At 40.0% G+C, this 9,927-nt stretch overlaps 1 long non-coding RNA gene across 1 annotated transcript; it reads right to left on the bottom strand.

Annotated features, from left to right (window-relative positions):
- Window positions 1–8,752: 8,752 nt before the first annotated feature.
- On the bottom strand, window positions 8,753–9,576 carry LOC119014303. Its single transcript, XR_005072927.1, has 2 exons — window positions 9,266–9,576; window positions 8,753–9,058 (listed from the first exon to the last, which is right to left on the bottom strand). It is a non-coding gene; the product is annotated as an uncharacterized LOC119014303 (long non-coding RNA).
- Window positions 9,577–9,927: the final 351 nt, after the last annotated feature.

Here is a 9,927-nt window from a genome sequence, read left to right on the forward strand (position 1 = left end):
ATGAACTGAATAGTTTAATGCATTGTCGGATGATAGTAGCATTGTTTGATAATCAGTAAATAGCCTGAGTCAAAGTAAGTTAATGTTACTCCCGCTTTAAATTCATTAGGGACATTTGGAAAGTTAATGTTAGGCCTGTTCAGGTTTTATGTGAACCTGCTGGCTGTGTTTTCCTGCTTATATGTCAGTTACAATGCTATTAGTTTTCCATCCCTTTTATAGGGTAGTTCATCATGTTTTCTTCATTAGTCTATATTAGTCTTATGTATAGCACACCAAGCATCTGTTTTTGTTTTTTGTTTTGTTTTGTTTTGTTTTGTTTTATTTTTTTTTAATTAAAATGTAACATCCAGTGGTCACATATACTACTCTTCTTTCTAAAAATCTTGCCCAGAGCAAGTGGATTTTCTGTGCTCGCTGGTGGGGAGCTGGCTGCTTATGTTTCACATACATTTATAGTTAGATTTTAACAATTGTTTTGCATGAGTAGCATAAGTAATTAGCAATTTAACATTTGCAATACTCTGCATATTGTTGAACAATTGAAAATGCACTTGGCAGGTGGTTAGCTGGAGTAAACTGTACTCACTTGGGATACAGTGGGCATACTGACTCTTCGAGTGATTGAATTAATGAATTGCGTTGACATTGACAGTTGTCGCATAATTTCATATCCAAACATCATAATAAATGTACGGCTGGTTTTATTTTGGTGCCCCACACAATTTCCTGCCTTGCATAACTGCAAAGTCTGCCTCTAAAAAGATGTAAAAGAGAGACAAAGTAAGTGGCCAGGCCTTGTATGCTTGGAGGTTCACCCACTTGATATGCGAACTCTGCGCCTGCCTATGTGCTCCTTCCCACCCAGAGATCAATACATGACTGGGAGCAGAAGGCAAACTTTACCCCAGGCAAGTACATAATCAATAGCCATGTGGGTTCTCGCTAATTAAACTGCCACATTAATATATGTCTCACTGAAAGCTACCTCTGGACAAGAAGGGTGGAGAAGATGGGGAGATCAGATTGGAAAGGGAAGAGAGGGGAAATGGCTGAGGAGAAAGAAATTGACCAAAGGGAGACGATTCCAGGAAACGAAAAAGTGCAGATTTTTCTAATCAGATTAATAACTATATACCAAACTAAAGCTTGCAGTGACATCACAACACCCACAACGCCTGTCAACATGTTCATGTTTCAACTACTCAATAGCCATTACCACATTATTACATTACATTATTAATTATTATTAATATACACATGTTTTAAACCTTATTAAGGCATTCAATTGACCCTTCTGGTCAATAAGAAATATTAGGTAGGGGGCAAAGTTGCTTTTTTTTCATAAACTGAGGGGACATTAACATCTGTCCCCTGCAGCAGTTATGCAGTATTAAGCAGATACATTTCACAACAGTTTGGAGAATTCCTTCTAATTCAAGTGATGATGTATTAAGTTATTTAGTTTATTAAACTATACGTTATAAGTAAATAAGTCTAAATCATTTTTAAATGATTTGGATCATACAAACACATTAACGGGCACTATGAAAAAAAGAGAATTTGAAAGTGCTGTTATAAAATACTCCATGTTCATGATGCACAATTGATAATTGATTCATAATTAATTATAATATTTCATGTGATAAATAAAAATGAAACAAAAATCCCAGGACGGGACGACCCTCAACACGGTGTGACAATACTGATGTGAAACAGGTCAAATAACATATTAGTTTAAAAGAGTCACAGCCACTAGCGCACTAAAACATAAAGAACAGTTGTATTTTGTTTTATAGGTTTCTGTTGTGTAATCAATGTTCATTTGTTGTGCTTTCACGACAGAAACAGGAGTTGATTTTCTCCTGAAGCTCCATTAAATTGCATCAAAGTTTATCATTTTTGATGTCTGAAGTAAAGAAACTCTAAAGGACTCAAGAAACTCTTTTCATGACAAGCGTCCAACAACATTTTTTAAATTTTATTTTGCATGACTTTGTATTTCTTATTTGTTTTCATGCTATATGTTGCATAATTGAAAGCATAAGCAAAGCATGGTGACTGCGAGCCACTGTGATTAGACTGCCTTGAAATTGCAGCTTTCAGGACCCAGTCAAGAAGTGCTCTACCATAAGTGAAAGCAGCGTGAGAAGTGGTTCAACTTGGAAGCTGCAACAAGGGATTCAGATCTATTATCTTTGCATGTAGTGCTTAGCTTGCATGTTTGGGGATAAATCTAATGTGATGGTGTTGAAGGCTATCAGGTTTAAACTGCAATTCAACAAAAAGTCAAGTGAACAAGTTTTGGTAAAGTGTACAAAAAGGAGACATTATCATGAATTGAAATTAATGGCAGTTGGCATTATCATTACCATCTTTTTTGTAGTGTGGATCAGACTGGTTATAGTCTTTGCATAGTGGCACAACCTATTCTTTGTATGACGGCCAAATTGTGATGCCCACTCAATGACAGTTCAAGATAAATACATGTACTATTATAGCCCTTTTGTAAAACACATTTAACTACAGTTTGAATTAATTTACAAATGATGGGAGCTTGTCTTTCATGGCCATACTGAAATGTCATCCAAAGTGTCAGAAAAGCACAGAAGCTGTAATAGTGATCATGTTTGATTAAACTCTGAATGGATGACCAAAGAGGCAAAGAAAGGAAGAACGGGATGAATAAGACATTTGGCTGGAGAGGAGGAGGCTGCTAATTGATTAGCTACAGAGAGAAAGTCAGAAGCTTCATTTGCAAAAGTGCTACTGGGGATGTAAACCCCCACTACCCCTCCCTCCTCCTACACAAACGCATGGAGACAACACAGAGGCAACTGATATGCTCTGGTAGGCCCTCTGATCCACTGCACCTCCAGGCCTATTCACTGCATTTTAATACTTTCACAGACAGATCTAAAATGAATGTGTGTGTGTGTGTGTGTGTGTGTGTGTGTGTGTGTGTGTGTGTGTGTGTGTGTGTGTGTGCGTGCGTGCGTGTGTGTGTGTGTGTGTGTGTGTGTGTGTGTGTGTGTGTGTGTGTGTGTGTGCGTGCGTGCGTGTGTGTGTGTGTTGAGGGTCGGTCATGTCTTTATAAAGAGCAGCCACTTGCTCTTGCCACTTGCAAGAAGATCCTGGGTCTGATGCCTTCTGTGATTTCTGTGCACAGTTTGCATGTTCTCCCAATGCTTGAGTGTCTCCCCTGGGTGCTTCAGTTTCCCCCACCATCAAATATGCACAGCTTGGTTGTGTCAGTACCCTTTACCAAAGGATATGGCCAAGATGTGGAGTTGGTCCCAGGGTGAGAGAGTTAACACGCACCCACTGCTCCCTCAGTATGAGTTAAATGCAGGGTTTCAGTTTCACTATATTTTATATTGTATAATATGTGATCAAATAAATCACATGCAACTTAAATAAAGATTCTTCTTCTTCTGAAAAGAATAACGGTGTTAAGTGCCAGTAAATGTGTCAATGATGAAAAAGGGAATATGCAGAAGAAGTGTGTGTGTGTGTGCGTGTGCGTGTGTGTGCATGTGCGTGTATGCATTGTGAGGTGTTCGCATTAAAAGCTTCTCCTCTCTGGGTAAATGAACTACTATTTACTGATTAAACAACAGCTCTGGAATAGATAGTGGTGTGTGTGTGTGTGTGTGTGTGTGTGTGTGTGTGTGTGTGTGTAAGTGTGTGTGTGTGTGTGTAAGTGTGTGTGTGTGTGTGTGCGTGCGTGCGTGTAAGTGTGCGATTGTGTTATATGTGTGCTTGTCAGTGTTTGGCTTCCTTTACAGCACAGTGACAGGAGCTGCATTATCATTCCCGCCCACACATGTTCCTCACAATAGCAACGTTAATATTAACACCTTACGTAATGATTGCTTTGAGCTTCATTTTTCTTCCAGAGAAATGAAAGCTGCACGCAGCAGTTTTATTTTTATGTTCCCTAAATGGCACACTTCAGAACAGGAAGATGCACACGATGCTGCTGAGCTATGAGGCGCTCGCTTGTATGAACCCAGAAAAGGAGGCATCTTTTGTTTAAACATCATAGCTTCTACTTATGTGGGTGCATACTATGAAGAGAGTTGTGGTGAAAAGTGAGCTTATCTCACATTTACCCTCAGCCACTCTCTGAATGCTGGATGGATCAGATAGCAATCTGATATTAAATAATCCCAGTTTAAATGCAATCAAGAAGCATTAGAGCCAGTTCACACTTGTTGTATCAAGGGTTTCATAACTGGAAACACACAGACTGAGGGGGCCAAGTTTAATTGTCAGTAGTGGTTAGCACTAACACCATGAAGAGTTGACACTTCACATTCAGTGGTCAAACAGATCAGTACAGTAGCCCTGAGTATTCAACTGACTGCAACATAGCCATAAAATGGCCAGTTGATTGTGTTTGGCATATTTACCAAAATAAGCTGCTAGGGAGGGACATGCCGATATTGATAGCACTGAAAGTGCATTACACATAGATGTAACGCGAAAAATTTAGTTACAGCATTAAGGCAGAACCCCATTCCTCCACATAAATGCTGCTCCGAGGCACATGAAGCCAAATAATTTAGCCTTCCTAAATGTAAAATTATCTGGAATCTTCTGCTAATAGACTGTAGACCATTGACTTTACAAATGCCAGACTGAATGGATCAAATTATGACAGTGAAATGATTAATTTCACATGGGTGGGACATTTAAAAAATAAAACGTATTCACTGTTGTACAGCTGTTTACATCACAAAGTAAGCCTATGGGCATAAAAAAAGTCTTGTTGGACACATGTGCATCATGTGACATTGTACTAACATGGCCTGGCCACTATGTCAAATTGACAGTTACTGTTCCTTTGGGCTTGGCATTACATTGCCACTATCGCCATTAGTGGTAGCACTCTTTCCCGGACACTCTCCAATGGCAGCACCTGTTTTGTAACAACACAGCCTCCAAGTAGACAGAGAGTATTTCCACAACAGGGAATCAAGATGTGGTTTACTTACTATGTTTGTCTCCTGGCACTCTAGAAATGAGTTAGCAAGTACAACCACTACCAAGCTAACAAGCTACTGGCAGCTACATTTAGCAGCAGTTGGAAACCCCATAAATCATTGTACTGTACTGTAACTAACCTCTTTTGTTCTCAAGGGTAGAGTACAGCGCTGGTCCAGAGGAGTTCATTGGGAGAATATGGAGATATAGAGAAAGACAGCTCTGCAAAAAATTAAGAGACTGCCGCAAATATTTCTGAAATCAGCATCTCTACATGTGTGACAGCCATTTGATTGCTGTGTCTGTTGAATTCTAACACAAGCACACCTCATTCTACTTAATGAGGTACTGATTAGGTGATCACCTGAACCCAATCTTGTTTAATGAGGAAAAGTATAAAAAAACACAGTTATTGTCATCACCATCTGATTAATCCAGGTGTGTCTGATTATTGTTGCTGTGACTACTGAGGTCAGGCACACCTGGATTAATTAGTTTGTCCAATAATGGCAGGCAGGAAACAAAGGAGCTGGCTGAAGTTCAGGAAGTAGTGCAGCTGTGCATAAAGCCAATTGTAGTTTATAAGTGGTTGACAACTGGTGATATTATCTTTCTTGTATACCTGTCTTAAAATGTAAGGAAAAAAAACAAATGAGGATTGTTCTTTTCAGCAGGACAGTGCTCCATGCCACACAGCCTAGTCAATCAAGATATGGATGAAGGACCACCAGATCAAGACCCTGTCATGGCCAGTCCAACCTCCAGACCTGAACCCCACTGAAAGCCTCTGTTCTGTACGTGAGAGACTGGTGGAGAGCATGGCAGGATGCATGAAAGCTGTGATTGACAATTGGGTCATAATTTGTATATTTGGTCTTGCATGTATTTGTCAGTGTTTTTCTCCCTCCCTGTCAAGAGGAGGTGCTGTGTTACTCTGTGTCCCAAAAAGGTACCCGTGCAGGTGGAAGCTGCTGATTGGGTGAAATCCTGGAGGCTGTTGATTGGTGGAATCCATCTGACTGGGACATTCAAAAGTGGAGCCTGCAGCAGACCTCACGTCTCTCTCTCTCTCTTTTACATCCCTTGCTTGATTTCGTGACAGTTGTGAAATTGATGTTCGTTGTGGTTACGGCAGAGATTTTGGATCTCTTTTGTACATATTGTAAATATTGTAAGTAATAAGTGTAATAGTGTAATAAGTATTTTATTCAGTCCAGTTTAGTAGGGCTGAGTAGCCTTTTTCTTTGTACACCTTTTTCTCCTGTTTTTGGTTAGGGAGTGAGGTAAGAAAACCTGTATTTCTGTTGACTTTTTGGGGGGGTTTAGGGAAGTGAGTTTTAAAACCCAGCTTGTTTTGTTTATTGTTTTAGGTGTTGCTCACCCTGAAGTATATTTTCGTTTGGGTAAATCAATCCCCTCATTTTTGGACTGCATCTGTTGGTTTTTGGTGGTTTGTTCTTGGGAGTGGGAAACAGAGAGAGATCACTATGTTATGTTCTGGTATACCCTGGGCTGGAGCATAACAAGTGGATATTCATTTTTTTATTTTGCAAGGGTGTAGGGTTTTCTCTTTCTTTGCAATGAAGAAGAATCTTGCCCTGAGTGATGAGGATGACAGTCTGATCAACCCTGCAGTGAAGAAGTTGTTGATGTCACTCTCCGTGGCCTCTCTTTTGGGTGAGCCAGGTTGTATAGCCAACTGGATGATAATGAGGAACCGGGGAGAAACTCAATAGTTGCAAAAGATGCTCCAGCTGGAAATGGAGGCTGCATCCCAGGAGGGAGGTCACATGACCACAGGAGGGAGGCAGAAAGGTTGATACGATTAATAGAGCTAGAGGAAGAATTGGTCTGGCTCACCAGTGGGCTTTCTCTCACTGGCACCTATGTTGTCTGTTTGTGGGGGCACTTTTTGTTTCTTTTGTTTTTTTAACATTGTCATTCACTATTGTGTGTGTGTGTGTGTGTGTGTGTGTGTGTGTGTGTGTGTGTGTGTGTGTGTGTGTGTGTGTGTGTGTGTGTGTGTGTGTGTGTGTGTGTTGCATAACAGGTTAAGCCCTAATCCCCCCCAAAGTGTATGTATATGTTGGTAAGAGTTAGGAGGGCTTGAATTGTTAAGCATAACTGTTATCAGAGTTATTTCTATAGTGACAGTTCTTACCTTGTTTTCATATACCTGGAAAGCTATCTGGTGTTGGCAGTAGTGAAGGGACCACTAGCACTCAGGGTTATTTCTGTAAGTACAACATATCTAGTTTGGGGTATGTACTTTGCGATGTCTCTTTCCCTTTTAATGCTCTCACATGGTCCACACGTGCCTTAAAAGTAATGGATAGTCATCTTAATATTGTGAAATGGCAAGGGGTTAAGTCACTCAGTTAAAAGAAATGTTAAGTTACAGCATTAACATATTCTTGAACAAAACAAAATCACAACCTCTAGGTACAGCAAATTTATAATTGTCTTCTGCAAACTTTTGTCAAATGTTTGGAACCTTTGGAGTAAACTACACGTTCAGAATAGTTTTAATGCAGCATACTGTCACTTTTACTTGGGTAGATTTTTTGAGCAAAATCATTACTTTTATTTTATTCAATATGGATACATTCAGCAAGCTATTTTTTGTCATTATTTTTGCATTCATGTACATACCATTAACAGGGGTTGTCCCATGTCTGCTGGAGTTCTACAATTCAGTTCAGTGGAAATATTGTCCTGGTGTATACACCGATCAGGCATAACATTACTACTGTTATACTGACTACTGACAGGTGAAGTGAATAACACCGATTATCTCTTTATCATGGCACCTGTTAGAGGGTAAGATGTATTATGTATTGTATGTGACATGTATTTTTCTCTGTGTGCTTTTCTGTAAGCTTGACAACAAAGGGCCATCTTGATAACGCATGTTTTCTATTGTTTTCTAGAATGCCCACTGCTGCACAAAAGGCGAAAGTTGACAAAGCCCCAGGTGATCAGTAGGGAAATCAAGACCCCGACAAGACACTACCCTGCTCCAGCCCCCCAGAGATGGTTCTGTCCCTTTTGTGAAATGTGTCACTTTATCTTTAATAAAACAATTGTGCTTGATCCCCTCAGTTTCTTTTATTGCTTCAGTCATACGTGCATCAGGTACTAGTGCTGTAATGACAATGCACATTTTAAGTACTGTTCGTTCATCCAAATTTGAGCTTTATGTACTCAGCAACCCTTTGTTGCCTCTGGAGGAGGACACAGATGAGCAAGCTGCTCACCATAAACAAATCATTAAACATAAAAATTGTTTCTATGGACAAATGCAATGAAATCTATGCATCTGATCCCTCTGGCAGACTGTGGGCATCTGTCTGCAATGAAACTTTTCAAACCATTTCAGAGAAATCAGCCTCTCTGCAACAGTCAAGGTTTTCAGTACATTACAGTGGACCCCAAGGATTAATTACTTGGTATCATCATTAACCTAAAGATTGGTGTAAAAATGCAACTTGATCATCTCTGAGCACAAATCTAAATCTATTGAACAAGCTTAAATTCCCAGTCTCAGTACACCATACAGGTTATGTGCTCAATAGTTGGGCACTGAACCTGATGTGACACACAAAGACAGCATTGTTTCTTTTGGACCCAACCTGTCTGTACAGTTCACAAATCGACACAAGAGCTTCACGGACAGCCTTGATCGCCGTGTGCTTGTGAACCCTGATTAGCATCTTGTTTGTGCTCAGGGAGAACAGGTTGCTCTGTGTTCCACTCTGGCAAGAAGTGTTCCTTATTTATTGTTCCTTATTTCCTTTTCACATACATCGTGTGGAATACAACAAGCAACAACAACATCTGGCATAGAAGTAGTCAAAATGTCATTTCTCTTGACCAGGCACCGGGCAGCGACCCTTGAGACATTTTTTCACCACCATCCTTGCCGAACTGAAATGGTAGTTGAAATTCAACTGCCGCTGATCAAGTTCATGTTGGCTTGTGATCCCCTTCATTAGCAACTTCCTGAGAGCTAAGCAGGGTCTCCAATGTCGTGGATAGGGACGTTCACTCCATTAACATTGATGGATCTCTGTGGGCAGAGCAATGTAGATGTATCAGTATGTTGTTGTTTTTTTTTTTTTAACTTTGCATGGGATCTATGCAAATCCCAGAATCATGATTCATTGACAAAGATATATAAACATGTATTGTGATCATTAGAACCAAAATGTATGCATATCGGCTTATATCAGTAACATACTGGGCTCTAATATATACAGTAAACATATATACTTACTTCACATGAAAAGCAGTATCCACCTTCTGCCTTTTCGTAGATTGGCGAGTTTGTTGGCGCGTCATGTCTGCAATCAGACCAACCAAAGTACACATCTGTGAAGCTGAAACAAACAAACAAACATTTAGTGTGTAGCTCGACATAACAATGGAATGCCACCCCTTCAGATTGTAGTAGGCTTGTTCATCTTCATGGGGAGCAATGATGGGAATGTGTGTGCCGTTTATGGCACCAGGGGCCTGTTTCAGGAAGCAAGTTTAACAAACTCTGAGTCAACTCTAGGTTGACCAACTCTGAGCTGTCAAACTCAAGAGTTTTCGGTTTCATAACAGGTGTTAACAATTAGTTCAATCAACTCTGAGTCAAGGTTATCCTGAGTGAAGCTTGTGCATGAGGATATACAAAGCCCTGATCAATGGAACACAGATAACATGATCCACCATGGCAACACAGAAAAAAAGCCTTGATTCTCCTACTTCTCCCCAGTGGAGTTGGAAATATTAATGACCACATATGCAGAAAATGAGCATATTTTCAAAAGAAAAAGCCACAGCAAAAGAGCAAGATCTTGTGTGTCAGAAAATTGCTAACCGAGTCAATGTGTGAGTATTAACTGGAGAAAAAAAATAAGTGTTTCATCTAGAATGTTCCACTCATTCAAC

This window comes from Acanthopagrus latus, chromosome 23 (genome assembly GCF_904848185.1).
Source record: "Acanthopagrus latus isolate v.2019 chromosome 23, fAcaLat1.1, whole genome shotgun sequence".
NCBI lineage: Eukaryota > Metazoa > Chordata > Actinopteri > Spariformes > Sparidae > Acanthopagrus > Acanthopagrus latus.